The 18,369-nt window shown below is 50.1% G+C and overlaps 1 protein-coding gene across 1 annotated transcript in view; it reads left to right on the top strand.

Annotated features, from left to right (window-relative positions):
- Window positions 1–18,369, top strand: part of LOC144106446 (muscle calcium channel subunit alpha-1-like) — a 605,267-nt gene that overhangs the window by 360,323 nt on the left and 226,575 nt on the right. The gene's annotated exons all lie outside the window — the stretch shown is intronic.

Below are 18,369 nucleotides of genomic sequence, written 5' to 3'. Positions count from 1 at the left end.
ACCCGGAATATATAGCCGAGCATGCAGACAGTTGGAGGCACACACGTCATACACCAGGGTTGTGACAAGGCAAAAGCGTATCCAGAAACGCACATTCAGAAGAATAAATCTGCAAGGAAGGATCACTCGCGCAGCGATCAGATAGCCTTTTGATGTGGAAGGCCTCCAGCACAAGCCGTGCTGTAACATTGGCGCTCCTGCCCAGAATCTTAGTTTCCTCAAAACGTGCCCTACACGTGCGGTCACAGGAAGAAATATGCCGTACAATATTGGCCGTTCTGTCGTTGTTTTCTAAATTTCTATCATGCTCCCGTAGCCGGTCATTTATTCTTCCATATCATGGAAAGCCAACTTGCCCGACAACACGCTCTTCTGTTCAGTGGTTGGGGCGCTCGACTACTGATCCGAGGTTCATCAAAACAGTTTTTCTATACCTTGAGCTTGGCGCATGATGGCCTGAGTTGCCTGCGTCAATAAACCCAACACAACAGAACACAACACATAACTTGTTATAGGTATAATTAAACCCTTTCATTCTCTAATGGAAATAGTTTGAGAACAATTTTGATATATCGCTCTAAATCATATCCTTGCTAATTTTGCAATTAATAACTTTCAGCTGTTTATTTATTTATTTACATTAACCCTCAGGGCCAGTGGCACTGCAGAGGGGGAACGGTAAATGTGTAAAAAACAGAAAAATGCAGTTGGTTACATAAATTTTAAATAGCATCTGAATATACAATGTTAGCTAGAGCTACACGGAACTGCTCATATTTTTCATTCCCGCAACTTCTGCGGGAAGGTGGTTCCAGTCACATGTGGTTCGCAGCAGGACTGACTGCGAGAAGCATTTCGTGTTGCACGACACAATTCCGACTTTGTGGTTCTGATCAATGTGGCGGGATACACAAATTGGCTGGGAGATGAGGTGATCACGTAGAACGGGATGGTGATTGAGCTTGTAGAATAGGGCGATATGAAACAAGTTCGAAACAAATAAATCCCTTCTAAGTTCAGTAAACAGCATCCCCGAAAATCATTGCAGTTAGTCTCATCCTTTATATCCTTTATGCCTTGAAGTAGCGTAATCGTGCTCTGTCCTGGACGAATTGCGGGCTCTGAATTTGATAGCGTGTATTTGGCAAAGAATGAGGTCAATTGTTGACACATAAGTTTTACTGAGCATGGAAAAGAAAATATTTTGGTAATTGGTCTGTAATGTTGATAGTGATGTTTGGGCGTCTGTTGTACACCGGTCGGATTAGATAGATGTTCATCTTTTTGGGAGTAATGTTGAATTTACTCAATTCTAAGTAGCAATTTTTCTCAGGAACAATCGCCTGAAAATGAGAATAGGGCACGAAGATGAAACTACGCCAGCAAACCCCTATCGTCGTCGGAATGACAAAAATGGCAGCTTAGTACTTTTTGTCTTCTTGCCCATCAACATTCATCTAAAAATCGCGCACAAAAAGAACGAAAAGCACTGGGAGGACAGGACGGAGAAGAGCGCACTAGCACTTGATGCGTGGTCGAAGAGATACCTCTCACTCAGTGTGCATGTACCAGGAAATTCAACAACACATGTCAACAACACAAAAACCCAAATAAAAAAAACATGGCGTAGCTCTACGTTAAACACACGGAAGAAACAAAGAAAAAAAGACAAAAGCCCATCGGGTGACCGAAGCACACAATCAGCTCATGTTAAAGGCGACAATTGCATGAAAGCTCTACCACTTCGTCCATCAGATACCGAGAAACTTGCGTTCTTTTTCCAGCAATAACACCGATGTAGAATTGACACAGAAGTCGCAACCTGCGGCGTTCAAGTTCGAGGCCTCCAATATCCCTCTATCAACCCTTATTCTTTCACGCCCGATGACACTTGTCGACCCGCCGCGGTGGCTCAGTGGTTAGGGCGCTGGGCTACTGATCCGGAGTTCCCGGGCTCGAACCCGACTGTGGCGGCTGCGTTTTTATGGAGGCAAAAGGCTAAATCGCCCGTGTGCTGTGCGATGTCAGTGCACGTTAAAGATCCCCAGGTGGTCGAAACTATTCCGGAGCCGTCCACTACGGTACCTCTTTCTTGCCGCCGCGGTGGCTGAGTGGTTATGGCGCTCGGCTGATGGCCCGAAAGACGCGGGTTCGATCCCGGCCGCGGCGGTCGAAATTCGATGAAGGCGAAATTCTAGAGGCCCGTGTGCAGTGCGATGTCAGTGCACGCAAAAGAACCCCAGGTGGTCGAAATTTCCGGAGCCGTTCACAACGGCGTCCCTCATAGCCTGAGTCGCTTTGGGACGTTAAACCCCTGTGACGTTCCTTGTGTGTGCTACGAAGGGCCTCGTTTCGGCGGGCCTGGCCCCATGACAAGACGGCGGGCATCATCAATTACCGAGCCATACTCGTTGAGAGTGAACGACCAAAACGATGGGTTTTAAGCACAACCGGATCCCCTTTTCATAGTGTCGGCACGTGTCGAACGCCGCCGCCGCCGCCGCGGGGAGACGGGCGTTATCTTCCCCAATTGCCGTAACCGTGCTGGGGACAAAGGGCCTCGTTTCGGCGGGCCTGGCCCCGTGACAAGACGGCGGGCATCATCACCAACCCTCCCGAGCACATCCCAGGACAAGGGACCACTTTCCCGGCCTTTTAGTGACCGCGCGTTCCGGCCTTGAGTGGCGAGTGTCATTTGATGGAGAACGGAGGTCGGTGACCCGCGGGAACCGTCAGCGGGCCAGAGACCGTCTACCACCGCCGACGCTACCTCGACGACAACCTTCTTTCTCTCGGACTCAACACGTGACGGGGGCGAGACCATAAGTGCGGTGGTGTGTTTGTGCGCCCAAGTGAAAGCCCTAGGCCCCTCCCACTCCGGCGTGGGCGTCCTCACCCTAGGGAATGTGGGGATAAGAGCATATATAAAAATCGACAAGGAGTACGGAAGAGAGAACGCTCAGGACGACATCGTTCGCCCAGGAGGCCTTCAGCGCCGAAGCCCGACGGCGTGCAGCTTCTGCCAGCAACCGTTCGAGCTCAACTCCGGAGCCCCTCCATCGTCCCCATGAAGTCGTCGGCACGTAAGCTCGGACACCCCAGCCTCTGATGTATAATCAATATTCATGTATAATTATTGAATATATCTGTTTGTTTAAACTGAGCCATACGGTGTCTCTTTGCCTCTCCGTCCCGTGTGGACCTGCGCATTATGGGGGGTCGTCACACCCCCCTGAAAAACAAACAAAACAAACAAACGACACTTGTCGCACTCAAGTTGGCACACAGCCTCCCTCGCAGTCGTTGCATTTTTTGCAGTGCTGGGGCAGAGGTTCGAACCATGACCCTTCCTCAGCGACGCAGCGCGGTCGCGAAACCTTTCGGTCACGCATTTCTCCGTCTGTCCGCCGTAAATCCAACCGCAGCTGAGGGGAATGCGATATACGACACTTGTCGCACAAGGAAAAAACCTAGTCCGGTGGCTGATCCCACAGGAAGTTTTCTTTGTGCGCCCTTCGTCAACAAGCCAGCACAGCTTGGAAATCTGATGCGGAGCGGAAAACACGAGACGTACACCAGCCTTCTGGGCTACCTTCTTCAGATTGTGCGGCACCCTGTGCATGTAAGGTATCACCTCGAAGGCCTGTTTGGAAGGATTCTGTTCTTGAGTGCACAGTCCACTCACCGGTTCCGTCTTTGAAGTATGATTGGTCTGTTCGTTTTACTAAAGTCGTGTCCTCCACAATGGCCGAAAGCGTTGCCATTGAGGCAGCTCTAAAGAAGCTACGGTGTTTTACGCCTCAACCTACTGTCATAATTACGGATTCAAAATCTGCCCTTCAATGGTTAGAGTACGGGTCGCCCACTGATGCCTTGAGTCTTAGATCCTTACGTTTGGTGCAGAATCTACATAGCAAAGGCTTCTCTATACGTTTTCAATGGGTGCCCTCGCACATAGGTGTCTTAGGCAATGAGATAGCAGACAACCTCGCCCATACAGCTCTCTCCGGGATTCCAGTACATAGAGTCCCTCATGAAGTCAAGCAAATGTTCAGAGATGTGGTGTTGTGCCACTTCAGTTCTTTGTGGAGGTCTCCTCGTCAGCCATGTGTGACCAAAGGTCTCAAAAGGTACCAAGCCACTTTGCTGCACCGCGTTCACACGGATTCTGCTCGTACGCCGGAGTGGATGTATAAGATGGCCTAGCGTTGTCACCATTGTGTTCAACGTGTGGTGTGTGTGGTGACATAGAACATTACCTCTTGTGCTGTACTTTGTACAACGCGGAACGGGCTGTGTTATTCGGATCCCTCAAGAAGGCAGGACTTCCTCACAGTTCTCTTCAGGACATTGTTTTCCCACGCGGGAGCCAGTCGAGTAGAAGGGATGCTTCTCTTCTTCTTCTACTTTACCTGCAGGACACGGATTTGGCCTCCACATGGTGACCTCAGGAGTGTCTATTTGAGTTTTGCGGACAGTGTTTCTGTGATTTCTATTTAAGTGTCGCTATGGTGGAGCAATTGCCGGCAGCAACTGCAATGCTAATCCCACCGGTAGTTTACAACCACTCAACTCAACTCAACTCGGTTTCTTCTTCTTTCGGTAGTCCTTCAGTAATGACTCAGAGACGGCTCTGATTAAGTCCAACAGGAAGCCCGGCTCCTTCAATCTGCTGACATGTGAGTAAAAACTTTCATCAACGCTGTGTGCACACGACTTAGACAAGGCGGACCAGAGACACAAAGACGCCAAGCTCCTTGTGACTAACTTGGAATGAGAGGATGCGAAAGGTAGAATTGCTTTCTTCGACCTCGGCGAGTAGGCCCAACAGACGTGGTGGGCCCCCCGAAGGAACAGCCGCAGGCCAAGAAACTGAATGCACATACTTTTCGGAAGTTCAGCAGTGAATTTCAGGAAATTAGAGCAACACACGGACAACGCCACCACCTCATCTTGGACAGAGTCCAGGGCATTTTCAAAAGGACATTAAGAAAAACCAGAAAATCATCAACATATCTGTTAATTTTCACCACCCCCGCATCCGCAGAGCTTAGTCCCGCTCCAGCCTTCTATCAAATTTGGCCATGGAAGTTTCGGCTAGAACTGGAGTTACGCAGGTCTCAATGCACGTACCCCGCTTTTTAACGTACAGGTTGTGGTCGTAACTAACAATTATGAATTCCAAGTAGCATTTAAGCAAGTGCAAAAGAAGTCTACAGACACACCGCAGGCGTTCTGAAAACTAATGCATCCCGTTCTCTCTATCAACTCGCCTACAGCAGAGAACAACTCATTGTCCGTTATAGAATAAAACAATTCCTCTAAAGCACTGTTGGCAGCTGAAATTCCTTCCTCCAAGGCAGCCACAACCATTCCCGAGTTTAGGGCCTTCTAGGGGTCTTCCGGGGTCAGACTATAAGATGACGCTCTTGGAACCTGCTGACCATGCAGCTCTTGCCAGCTCCCCCGTTCCCTGACTATGGCTCTGAAAGGGCAGAGCTCCTTTGCGTTTTGGCGGAGAAAAACATTCGCAAGGCGTTAGCTTTGCAGTCCTTAACTTCACGCCAGCTTGTCCAGCTTTAAGTCCGACAGTAGAGCTACCGCCCGAGACTTGGCCTTGACCGGTTTAAGCCTGGAAGTCTTGGAAGTTCTTGTTAATGGCTTCAACAGCCTTCATCTTGTGCATGCTGGGGGGGGGGGGGGAGAACCGTGAAGACACCTTATTTGTGAGACAGCATCAACGACAAGTCGTTTTCCCGAAAATTCCGAACTATTCCCCCAGAGCTTCGGCCAAGGGTCCTGCTTAGATGTAAAAGTTCTGACCAACGAGTCAACGCCTTCCAACGCAACTCGGTCCCTCTCCTGAATGTGCGCCTTTCCCGCGATCGTGTGAACGCACCCGAAGTAGTTCATGCTTGTTCGCGTGGAACTTAGGCCACACTTGAGAACACCAGCCACCGCAGACGGGAGCTTCACGCCCCCAAGGTAAACACGGAGCAAGGACCTACATGATTTTTCTTTACCTTCCTTGGTAGCGAAGGGAGGACGTTGTGCCACAGGAAGTCCGCCACGTTGTCAACCGTCCGTGTGTAGTCACCCAGAAGCTTTATGCCCGAAGTCCCCGGGCCACGCCACTTGTGAAGCAGCCGTGCCCGCCACCAACATTCGGACCTGAGATTCCTAGATATCTTTTTTCCAGCTACTGACAGCCGGCACCACGGCATCACCATCATGGACACATCCAGGACCAACAATTCTTTCGAAGGGAGTACGCGTAGGACCTTGGTCTGCATGTCGCAGAAGCGCCGTTGTTTTCTGCGCCCTTTTAGAGCGCAGCTCTGTGGCGTCCGTTCCGGCGTTTCGTTGCGTCGCCGTTGTCCCTCCGCAGCCGGGACAGCGCGCTGCTGCTCTAGCTGCGCGCGATCCTGGCGCCATTTCTCCCGCACGCCCAAGCCGGAACGCATATCCGCCACTTTTCGCCACTGCGTGTATACCCCCCCCCCCCCCCCTCCCCTCGCCCTCTTCGACTATGGCGGCGACGGTGCGACAGCGCGCGGTGTTCTCCGGTTGCCGAAGCGCCTGCTTGGCATCAGGGGATCATGGTGCGTGCATCCCGAGCCGAACGCAGAGCCACGTTTACTTGACTCGCTAGCAGCGTCAGCATGCCTCTGTACTTTGCCTCGCGGAAGCCTGGATGATTCCCGAAGAGCCTCTCGAAATCATAGATTGCCAGAACTGCTGTGGCACTCACAGAAACCACCACAGAGCGGCGGGAGTGGCTATCTACTTGCGTACGGGTCTCTTTGCACGTCAGATGATGTTGGTGGACTGTGCGCCGCAAAGTTGGCCAACGGCTTACTGGTGGTGGCTCCCTACTTCTCACTTACCGCGCTCACCAGAGACGTCGTGCACTTCCTGCGACTCGCATTAACCGCCCATCGATCCACACCAATGTTAGTAGTAAGGTGTACATATAAAGACAAATAGGAATTTCTTACCCTACCGCGGCGGCTGCGTTTTTATGGAGGAAAAACGCTAAGGCGCCCGTGTGCTGTGCGATGTCAGTGCACGTTAAAGATCCCCAGGTGGTCGAAATTATTCCGGAGCCCTCCACTACGGCACCCCTTTCTTCCTTTCTTCTTTCACTCCCTCCCTTATCCCTTCCCTTACGGCGCGGTTCAGGTGTCCAACGATATATGAGACAGATACTGCGCCATTTCCTTTCCCCCAAAACCAATTATTATTATTATTATTTCTTACCACTTATGCGGGAAAACATCCCGTTCCTCTCGCTCGTAACGGCTCTCACGACTGTGACAGGCTCGCGAAATACTTGCATAAACCTCGCCTTTGAGAACCAGGCACTGGTGCAGCAAGTCGGGCATATATCCGTCTATTTCTCCGACCACAAAGCTTCCTTCATTGCAATCAAGAACTATTAGTGGAGCGTTTCTTGAAGAAGGAATGTGTGTGAAAAATAACGAGTTGTCTGTAATTGTACATATATGTCTTGCTAGAATTCTTTCCTCAATCTATCGAAAAGCCGATACAGCTCATGAGCTGCGCTCAAATTTCGCATTAGGAAGTAGCGTAATCATCGGCATTTTTTTTTAGACGGTTCGTTACCAACTAGCCCAACTTTCTACTTAACTGAACGCATCAACGGCACCGATATCGCCCACCGAAGTCTTGGATACCAAGAGGCCCGACGAGCATGTGAAGTGTCCCGTCAGCGAGGCACCGGCCTGGACTTGAGCCAACGCGGAAACGTCGGCTGCGAAGGAGCGCCCAGTCCGTCACGACGCCGTCGCTTGCGCGTCGAGTACGCAACCGCTGGCGACGGTCCCGTCCGGGGCGCACAGCCTCTTGGCACTCAGCCAAGTTGGCGGAGTGCCTAAGCTCCCGTGGAGAGATAAACCCGCCATGATGATATCGCATCGCAGCATCTTGGTGCCCTGCAATGGTCTGCACTGTGGACGCCGAAGAGGCCACGAAGAAACGAGCTGATAAAAGTCCACGCTTTAGAATAACGTGATCTTGCGCACGAAGGCAAGTGGCAATCGGTATCGAATCATGAAAATCTTGCGCGTTTTACAGTTCAAGTTATTGCACTCTTTTTTTTTTTTCTGAACTTGCAAAACGAATGAGCGCTATAACCATGGCCGCGTTAGAATCCAGTAAATATGGTACGTGCCCGGGAAATATTAGAAAATATCCACAGCGGTGACTGAGTGGTTATGGCGCTCGGCTGCTGGCCTGAAAGATGCAGGTTCGATCCCGGCCGCGGCGGTAGAATTTCGATGGAGGCGAAATTCTAGAGGCCCGTGTGCTGTGCGATTGAAGTGCACGTTTAACAAACCCAGGTGGTCAAAATTTCCGGAGCCCTTCACTACGGCGTCTCTCATAGCCTGAGTCGCTTTGGGACGTTCAACCCCATAAACTAAGCTAAACTAAAATTTTAGAAAATGAACAGTAAATAGAATTTCAGCTGGTTGAAGTTTGCTGCGAAACTCTGATAATAATGCTATCATAACCAGTGTTAGTGTAGTTATTGGAAAAGCTCTTATGATCTGGCATTGTTCGTGTTTGATCAAGTCTCTAAAATACGCCTAGTGAGGCTGGCGAAAGACGGGTTAAATTCGTTGCGAAGTGGTTTTAATTGCCGTCCTGAAAAATTATTACAAATTACTTCACGTATTTTGCTGTTGGGTTTTCGTCCGTTCAACGAATCAACTATATTGCATGCTTTCCTGATATCATTTTATGAACATTGGACTGGTTACTGTAGCACTCGTGCTATGTGAATCGTATCCTGATCATTAACATATTTCTTACTTGCCTTCATTCCTGCTTTATAAGCAACATGAAAGGATTGAGGAATGTTATTTTTCAACCGGATTAGCTTTACTACTCCCCTCCGTAGCTCTTCCCCATGTACGCAGTGTGCTCCGTGTGCGCGAGTTTAACCTTGAACTCACCTTGAACCACGTGACAGCTATGACGTCACTCTGCCACCGCCGCCAAAACCGAATGCTCGCTCCTGTTTCTATAGGGCGTCGGCGTTCATTGTGTTCATTGGCGTTGGCTTTGAATACGTTCTAGACTGCGATAATTTTGAGAAAAGGAAGGGCGCCTAACTGGCTCCCTGGGTCAGTGGACGCCTCGATCGCCCTTTGAGTTACACGGCGGTGGTGAAAGAGAGATGTGAGCTGCATGCATTAGCACTGACAGCGTTGTAGCAGACACGCGGCACCGCAGCAATAGGCCTCAGCGTACACTGGGGGACCTGCCTCTCGCGATGAACCATTAATTTTACTGTCACCTGCCAGGGTGGCAGGGTGGGTGCCCTGCCTAACCAGTGTGCGGAATGCACTCAACATTACAGACGCCAAGCCGCGTCTACTTGCCCGATACACCACAGCTCTCGCTTTCTAACTAGGTTCAGCAGTAGTTGAAGCGCAGATAACTTTTTAATTTGTCGCCTTAATGAATAGAAAATAATAACGTGATTATATTACGACAAAGAATGCTAATTGATTACAAAGTAGAAGCCGCCGCGGTGGCTCAGTGGTTATGAGAGCCGGCTGCTGACCCGAAAGTCGCAGGTTCGATGCTGGCCGCGGCGGTCGCGTTTCGATGGAGACGAAATCGTAGAGGCACGTGTACTCTGCGAGGGCTGTGCACGTTACCGAAATTATCCGGAGACCTCCGCTACGGCGTACCTCATAGCCCGAGTAGCTTTGAGACGTCAAACCCAATAAGCTGAGTATGAAGTTGAAGAAATCAAGCGCATATCGTCGGTGGGATCCGATCCCACCAGCGCAAACTATTGGTATTCGCCTTAGTTATTATCGAGAATGATTGGTTATTGCTGTTTAACTTCATTATATATTTATTCTACCAGTGCTTTTCGTTTCTTAATACTTCCTTGTTTATGGCAAACACTGACTACATGTTCACGTGTTTGGAGACGCGAGGAGGATCAATCCGGCAGGGACGCGAGCTGTTTATCACACAGAAATATGCGTAGAAATCTAGCTAGCACAAGTGCGTCCTAATCTATGTATGCTACACGCGTGAGCTTTGCTTTGGTTGTGGTTAATACACCCAGCGCTTCTGCACGAGATGTGTGTTTTCTTACTTCGTCCTCGTCCTTTTCGCGCTGTGAAAACAAAGCGCAATATAAACAAAAAACAATTGGCAGTGGCTTAACTTGGCTAAACCTGGAATTCAGCGAAAAGCAAGCACACTTGCTAAGTGTCTGAGGTTCGTGCATGGCAGCTGCGCCACACGTACAACATAGACAGGTGGGCGAATTTGTGAGACATTGTTCTTGTAAACCAGCGCAACAGCTTGTAAACAGCGCAACAACCAAGAATGGACAAAACACCGCGCTGGACTAACAACACAATGTTTTTATTCAGGACACCAGTGCTTGAGTGCACCCTGGTATCGCAGAACAACCGAAAACTATAGGAAAACAAGTTTCAGAAGGCTGATCATTCTGAGCGTGGGGAAGCTTTGTCTATGCACGTCATCTAGGATATCAGGTATTCGTGCTTTCTTCGAGGTAGCAACCGAAGAGGTACATATGCATTCCGTACCTATAGCCTCATAATCTCTGACACCTAAGTTGTCTCTCTGGTGAGCTGGTCCTTGCTATAATTTTGCACTTCTTGAACATTGGTCAGCATGAACAATCACGACAATGAATCCCGATATGGCGGACGGCATTCTTCACATTATTGCAGTCCTCCATTCAAACAACGACCAGTTTGGCCGACGTACGAGCCACACGTTTATTACATGTGGCACAGCGACAGCATCGCTTTGCGTCCACCAACGAGCTTGGTCGACGGTTCGATTCCCGTTTGACGGCTGACTCACGGTACACGACTCCCAAATTTATGCTACATCTCGCGCAGATTCAAAATCTTTGACCAGAAACCACATCACTGGGTAAGCTGGTGCGTCATTAGAAAAATGCATGTAAATGAAACGATGCTGCGTATTCTGCCAATGAATCCTGCATTACTGAAATTATGTTCAACCGTTTTTGTCATCAGTGCATTGTACATTATGCACTGGTTAAAGAAAATTGCTGCTGGCATCCTCTCACGAGATTCAAAAGAATTATATTCCAATTCTCTTCTAGTCGTATTCTATTCCTTTGTAGTTGCTGCAGTTGCAAGTAGTAATGCTGACTGTTGCTGGTTAGCTTTTCATATTTTCCCGCCTTTGATGACGTCACACAGTTTCGACTAAACTGGATTTCTTTAATGCGGCTGTTTCGGCGGCGCCATGTTTTCGTGGCCATCTGATGCTTTCGAATCAATACACATGCGCCTATATCCGAGTCGACGCTTACGCTGCGCTCTTGTCGCCGTCATAAAATACAGGATGTCGCTTCAATAGCGACTTAAACGCATCTCGGTGCGAGGTTTCGGGAAGTCATGCCGCACCACTTGCTTCCGAAGCATTGGCGCAGCAGTGGGAGGCTGACCGCCGCCGGGGTCGACGGCTGATTCGCAGCTCAGGCAGTCGTAGCTGAACTCCGGCCTTGGGACGACGATGACTTCGGTTTCTTCGTTCGCAACACGCCACGGACAGCGGGAGTTTTCTTAACCAGCCACCGGGAATAGTCGCCCGGAGACAAAAGCACGATGAATAGAAAATGCCGGAATGAAAAAAAAAAAAGAATGAAATTCCCCCAACATTGCGATCGAATCATTTGCAGCCCTGTGCACTCTTTCTTACGGCGGTAGTTCTTTTTTTTTCTCCTTATATAAAGAAAGCCCACGAGCACACTCGCGTGCATCGTTCCGCTTCCTTGCCGCTTTGTCTTAGCCGAGGCCCCTGACGAGTTTCCAAGGCGTAGTTTTGTAACCGCCGGTTCTCAGGCAGCGCAGCAGTCGCGAATTTCGACTAACCTTCCTGTACGCTCCGTGCACAAACGTGTGCATAGCAAAGTAGCTAGCAAGATCATTATACGAGAAGATTTCTTTTTTTTTCGTGTTTTAAAATCCCATTCCCTGTGACACTTCCCGCGGAAAGTTGTTTATGCGAGTAAAATTCATTTTGAGATATGGCAGCGCTACGACGGACCAAAAAAGACGCACAGGCAGCCCTCGTCTGTGCGACCTCTATCTCCGTGGTTTCACACGTCGTCGCCCTGTTCCAATCAGAATGAACTGCTACTAATCAGCCAAAATGTCCATTAATAGTGCCTGTAAAAATGCAACCCTTTGTTGTTTTGCGCTCTTAAATAGGCAGCATTGTTTTTTTTTTATCAGGTCTAGGAGGATAAATGCTATTCAAACGCGTGTAAGGACCGCACTACTTTCTCCAGATTCGAGGGCCAATTTTCGAGGTGCGACCCTTGTACGAGAAGTGCGAAAAACAATTTGTGAATACAACGACAAACGAATGAAAAAATGGGTGGCATTTATTTTACAGTGAATTGCCGAGGGTCTTCCGACTCCGAGCTGGTGCCCTGCTCCCGCGTATGCTCATCCCACACAAAGTGCCACCCGAACTGTTTGAAATCACCTTCAGACTGCCGGACACAAGGTCCACAGGCACGGTGTTCCACGCGGACAAGGTCCGGCCCAGCACAGCTGCGAACGGTGCCCTCTTGAACCACACCGTCGACGCCTGGTCGAGCTAGAATTCCGACGTGCTAAATTTCACCCTGCTGTAATCGCAACGCTCGACGGCAGATCATTAAAAAAAGGCACCACAAGAAAGCAACAACGCGTGTGGTGTGGACAACCACAAAAGGCGCACAGGAAAGGTTCACGATGAGTAGATCACTCGCGCTCCATCCGCGGGCGGAGCCTGGATGTTCCGGTGCGCACGCATTCTGAAGGCTATTTTTGCGTGTCTCGTGGAAAGGTCGCGTGCGGCCCTTAGGTTCTATTTTCTCTGAATCATTTTCTTCGCGAAAACCGGCTGCGGCCCGTACACGGGCGCGGTTTTACAGGCGTTTATACGGTACTTGTTTTGAATGAAAGTAACCAGCGGCGCCTGAACCGGTTCAGGGAGCAAAGCGGACGAGCAACCGGCTCTGTCTGTTCCAGGTGAGCGAGCGTTTGCACAGTGTCTCGCTTCGACAGTTCGTAGCGGCTGTCTAAGCGCTCAAAGGGCGGGAAAGGAAAGGCGATCAAGCACGTTTCGCAGCAGGTTTCAGAGAGGGCTTCGGTCACGAAGCAGATTTCCAACTGCTTTTGTCATTCAGTCAGAAGGAATTAGCGAAAACAAATTTTCCGCACCTTTATACTGCTATCGCTGTGCGTCCCGCATTACGCACAGTGGCATAAGCGTTGTGAATTTTCCTTCATTTATTCTTTGGGCAAACATTTGTGAATATTATCGGGAGCAGCGTGCTTAGCGCGGTCTCCCCGTGTTCTACCAGGAAAGCTTCGGTTCAGCCTGCCGGGCCTGTGTGCCCCCCTGGATACGTGCGGTGCCCGAGAGGGGCGCTTTAAAACCGCCACCCGATGACAGCGTACGATGCGCGACGCGTGAGGAACGGGCAGATTGATTGATTACAAACGTCTTTATTTCTTCAATGTTCTCCGAACATGTGGGTGGACCGCCTAGTCCGGTAGTCCACTGGCTGCTGCTGCTGCGCTGGCCCTCCCCACCAGCCAGTGCTGACGGTCAGGATCATCGCTGAGCAGAATAGCCTCCCACTGCTCCTCCGAGGGGTTGGGAATGGGGTCAACTAAGGGATTATATTGGCATGCCCACACCATATGGTAGAGGTTAGCTACCGCTCCACAATGTGGACACTGTGGAGAGTATAGTGTAGGGTACCACTGGTGTAATTTAGCTGGTGTTGGGTAGGTGTTGGTTTGTAGTCTCCTAAGGGTGTTCTCTTCTAACTTGTTGAGGGATTTGTGTGGTGTTGGGTACTCCTTTCTGGCTGTTCTGTATGGCGCAAGATTGTCAGCATACACTGCTAAGCCTATTAGGTCGCGGCACCCTTCATGGTCATCAGGGGGAGACGTCCGGTATAGAAGAGCTCGGGCATGCCTGTGGGCGGCTTCGTTTCCTCCTGGTAGTTCCAGGTGACCGGGGAACCAGATTACTGAGACCTGGTTGGGTGGATGCTTAGTCAGCAATGACAACCCTGACTTGTGAATTAATCCGTTATTGAAGTTTCGACAGGCGTTCTGGGAATCAGTGAGCACAACGGCGTTGGGGTTAGATGCTACAGCTAATGCAATAGCTGCCTCCTCTGCGTGAGTGGGGTTAGATGTTTTCACCGAGGCGCAGTTCACCATCGACCCTGAAGGCGTTGAGACCACAATAGTCATGACTCCATTATTTGGTCCTGCTGCGTCCACGTAAAGGGTGTTAATTTGCTTGTCCCATTTCTTCTGCAGGGATTCACCTCTTGCTTTCCTCCTCTCGGTGTTATATGCGGGATGCATATTCCGCGGAATGGGGTGCACGTTTATGCGTCTTCTCACATCGCGTGGGACCTCTTCCCTTTGGTCAATTGTATAGGGCAGATTAACATGGATTTTATCGAGCAGTTCTCTGCCGGGTTTTGTGAGTGCGAGCCGATTCAGTTGTGAGAACCATTGTGCTTCCCACATCTCTTTGAGGGTATTATGTACTCCTAGAGCCATGAGCTTTGCTGTTGGCGTGGAGTTTGGTAGCCCCAGTGCCGTCTTGTAGGCTTTCCTGATGAGTACCTCCAACTTTTCAATTTCCGACCTGGGGAGGTTAAGGAATGCCGTCCCGTACATTATCCGAGAGATCACGAAAGCTTGCACTAAGCGGATGGTGTCCCTTTCCTTCATGCCATGGTGTTTATTTCGGATACGATGTATCATGCGGAGGATTTGCTCGGTGGATGTTGTAAGCTTCTTCATAGTGGTGGTGTTCTGTCGCCCCTGCGGGATATACTGCCCTAGTATCTTGATCTCCGTGGGTTTCTGTACTGGGTGGTTCTCTATATACACCGAGATGTTCTGCGCTAGGGGTGTCCTCGGGTTCTTCAGGATTAGCAACTCGGACTTTTCCGGCGCACACTGGAGACCTCTCTCCCTGGCGTACCGGTCCACCGTGTCGGCTGCTGCTTGAAGACGCTCCTCGATCTCGGCGTCACTCCCCGAGTTGCACCAGACAGTGATATCATCCGCATATAATGTGTGTTTGACGCCGGGGATTTCGGAAAGAAGGCCTGGTAGATCTTTCATAGCCAAATTGAACAAGAGGGGTGACAGTACCGCCCCTTGCGGAGTTCCCCTCGGGCCTAGAGTGATGGGATCTGATTTTATTCCACCGAAGTTTATAGTGGCTTGCCTGACTGATAAGAAGTTTTTGATATAGTTGTAGGTTCTTGCGCCACAGTTGGTATCGGCGAGGCTTTGCAGGATGTTTTTATGTAGAACGTTATCGAACGCTCCTTTCAAATCAAGTGCCAGGATGGCCCTTGTCTGTGACTTGGGAGGTGTCTCAAGGAGGTCTTTGTACAGGTACAAGAGGGCGTCCTGTGTCGATAGGTGAGGGCGAAAGCCGAATTGAGTATTAGGTAGGAGGTTGTTTTCTTCTAAGTATCTACTCAGTCTCGTGTTGATGACCCTCTCTATGAGCTTCCCCAAACACGAGGTCAGCGATATCGGTCGTAGATTATCCAGTTTAAGGGGTTTGTTCGCCTTCGGAATGAACCGAACCTCGGCTGTCTTCCAGGATATTGGTAACGTTCCTGTAGCCCAATGCTGCTCGTTGAAGCATTCCACCAGCGCGGTGATGGTGTCATCGCTGAGGTTAATTAAGAGCTTCGCTGTTATTTGATCTGGACCTGGAGCTGCATTTTTTCTCATGGCCGCGATTTCTGCTTTGATTTCTTCTTTCGTGAGTGGGAGGTCCAGCTTGGGATTTGGCAGTCCAGGATACTCCGGCTGTTCCACGACTTGGTCCGTGCACAGATACCTGGTCTTGAGCTTTTCGATCAACTCTGTGTCCGTACCCGGGGTGGTGTGTACGATCTTCGTGAGCCTGTCTTTAGTGGCCGACTTGCTGCTGCTGGGGTCGATTAGGACACGTAGGAGCTTCCAAGTCTTTGACACACCTAGCTTCCCCTGAATACCATCGCAGAGCGAATGCCAGTTCTGTCTGGTTAAGGATATGGCATAGGATTCGGCCTTTTTGTTTATCTCCTCTATTTTTTTCTTGAGTTTGCGGTTAAGCCGTTGTCTGCGCCATCTCTTTGTCAATGAGTGCCTCGCTTCCCATAAATGTAGAAGGTGCGGATCGACCGCTGGGCAATCTTCTGTCGTGCAGACCTCTTTTGTAAAGGCTTTCAAAGAGTGCACCTCCTCTTTAACCCATTCCTCTAGGTCGGTAATAGTATTTGCAGTAGATGCCTGGGCCTTTCTCCACCTGTCCCAGTTCGTAACTCTTGCGATACCTATTTTGCGCTTGCACGCGTTTGTGCTTATCTCCAGAGAGAGTATGAAGTGATCGCTTCCCAGGTGCTGTTCGGTATTCTTCCAAATGGCGTTTTGTATGTTCTTGGTGAACGTCAGGTCAGGACATGTATCTCTACTGACACTGTTTCCCAGCCTCGTAGGGTAAGTGGGATCGGTGAGGATCGATAACCCCTCTTGCGCCACTACTTCTTCTAGTTTTCTGCCTTTCGGTGTCGCCGCCGGGTAGCCCCATGAAGGGTGTGGTGCGTTGAAGTCGCCTCCAATCACGCAGGGGGCATGGCCCGCTAAGGTCAGAAATTTCTTTATGAGGGAACCCAATTTTGCGTTCCTGTCTTTTGGAGGGCTGTATACATTCAATACGTGCGTGCTTGCCGCTCCTCTCTGGAGAGGAAGAATAGTTATATAGCAGTGCGCAACATCCGGCTCGAAAGTGTCGTGCAATATGGCAGTGTATAATTTGTGCACTAACGTGGCAGTTAACTGGTCGTGCTGATAAGTCACATAGTCTTGGAGCTTCATAGGCATTAGGTGGGGTTCTTGAATTAGGATAGCTGCCGGTGGGTCAGATTCCTGAGATAGAAGGAGATTAAGAGCAGCCTGCTTTCTCCTGTATCCCCGGCAGTTCCACTGCCAGATCTTTACTCTAGGTTTGGCTGGCATGTTGAATCCGTATCGGATGGTTCGTCCACGTGCATTGTACGAGCGAATTTCGACTTATGCCTTTTATACGCAGGTTCCTTCCGAAGTCCAGAAATTGCCGTCTCCGTGTATCGTCGGTTGTTTGCAATCTGATTTCGAATGTCTTGGAATTGAGCGTTCACATAAATTGGAAAAGCTTGAAACTCCTCCTTGAAGGACCTCAGTTCTTGGATGATTTGTTGGTAGACCTCGCCTAAGGCAGGCTGGGAGCTAGGTACTGCCTGCTGTTTTTGGTTTTCAGGAGTCGGCTGAGCTACCGGCGTTATTGCGTTAGTAGTTGCTCGCTTAAGCTCTTGGTTTTGGATTGTTAAAGCGGTCACTTGTTTTTTCAGACTTTCTATCTCGTTTTTGAGTGCTGCTAACTCCGTGTTATTCTGAGGGGAGGAGGAGGGAAGGGGAGGCCATTCTGCAAAGCTCACCTTCGAATCTGAAAGCTGGCCCGAGGACGTCTTCTTCAGCGCCCCGATGGGCTTGTTGAGGTTCTCCTGCCCTTGTTCTTTACCCGCCTCCACTTGACTGGCGTTCTGGTTGGAGCCTGTTGCCCGGCGTCTTGAGCTCGAACGGCCGCGAGAGGCGGAACGAGAGTGGGAGACTGATGACGACACTCCTCGCCGTCGCGATGTAGGCTGCCTCTTCTGCCTCGTCCTGCTCCTGCCTTCTTGATCTTCAAGTTTTGTTGTTGATGACGCGTTTGATGACGCGGTACTAGTGTTCTTGTTCAGCGGTCTCTGGAATTTCTCCTTGCAGTCTTTTGCGTAAGTCTTGTGTGGACCCTTGCACAGCGCGCAAACGGGTGTACACTCGTGCGTCTCATCTGGACTCGGCGTTCCACAGGTTTGGCAAGCAGCCCCCTTGGGTTTCGGGCAGACGTCTGCTCGGTGACCTGGCGTTCCACAGTTGATACAAGCAGCCCTCGTTTTACGGTAGATGTAGCAGCGGCGCTCTGACCACCCGTAGTTGACCGTGAAGGGAACCTTCTGCCCGGCGAAGACGATGACTGCCGACGTAGTCTTGCCCAGTCGGCGCGCTCCCAGGATTGTATGGCTGGGTGAGGAGACGTCTTGGAAGATAGAGTCATTACTCACTTCAGGCTTGATATTATGTATTACACCCCTACAAACATCCTCTGGCAAGGCAACGTAGGCGGTGATCGTTATACTCTTGCCGTCGAGGTACAGACAATTAAGCTTGGCGAGACGGAACGCGTCTTCCTCACAGTGAG

This window comes from Amblyomma americanum, chromosome 10, assembly GCF_052857255.1.
Source record: "Amblyomma americanum isolate KBUSLIRL-KWMA chromosome 10, ASM5285725v1, whole genome shotgun sequence".
NCBI classification, from domain to species: Eukaryota; Metazoa; Arthropoda; class Arachnida; order Ixodida; family Ixodidae; genus Amblyomma; species Amblyomma americanum.
The sequence above is the reverse complement of the archived record's forward strand: the minus strand, read 5'-3'. Positions and strand labels throughout refer to the sequence as shown.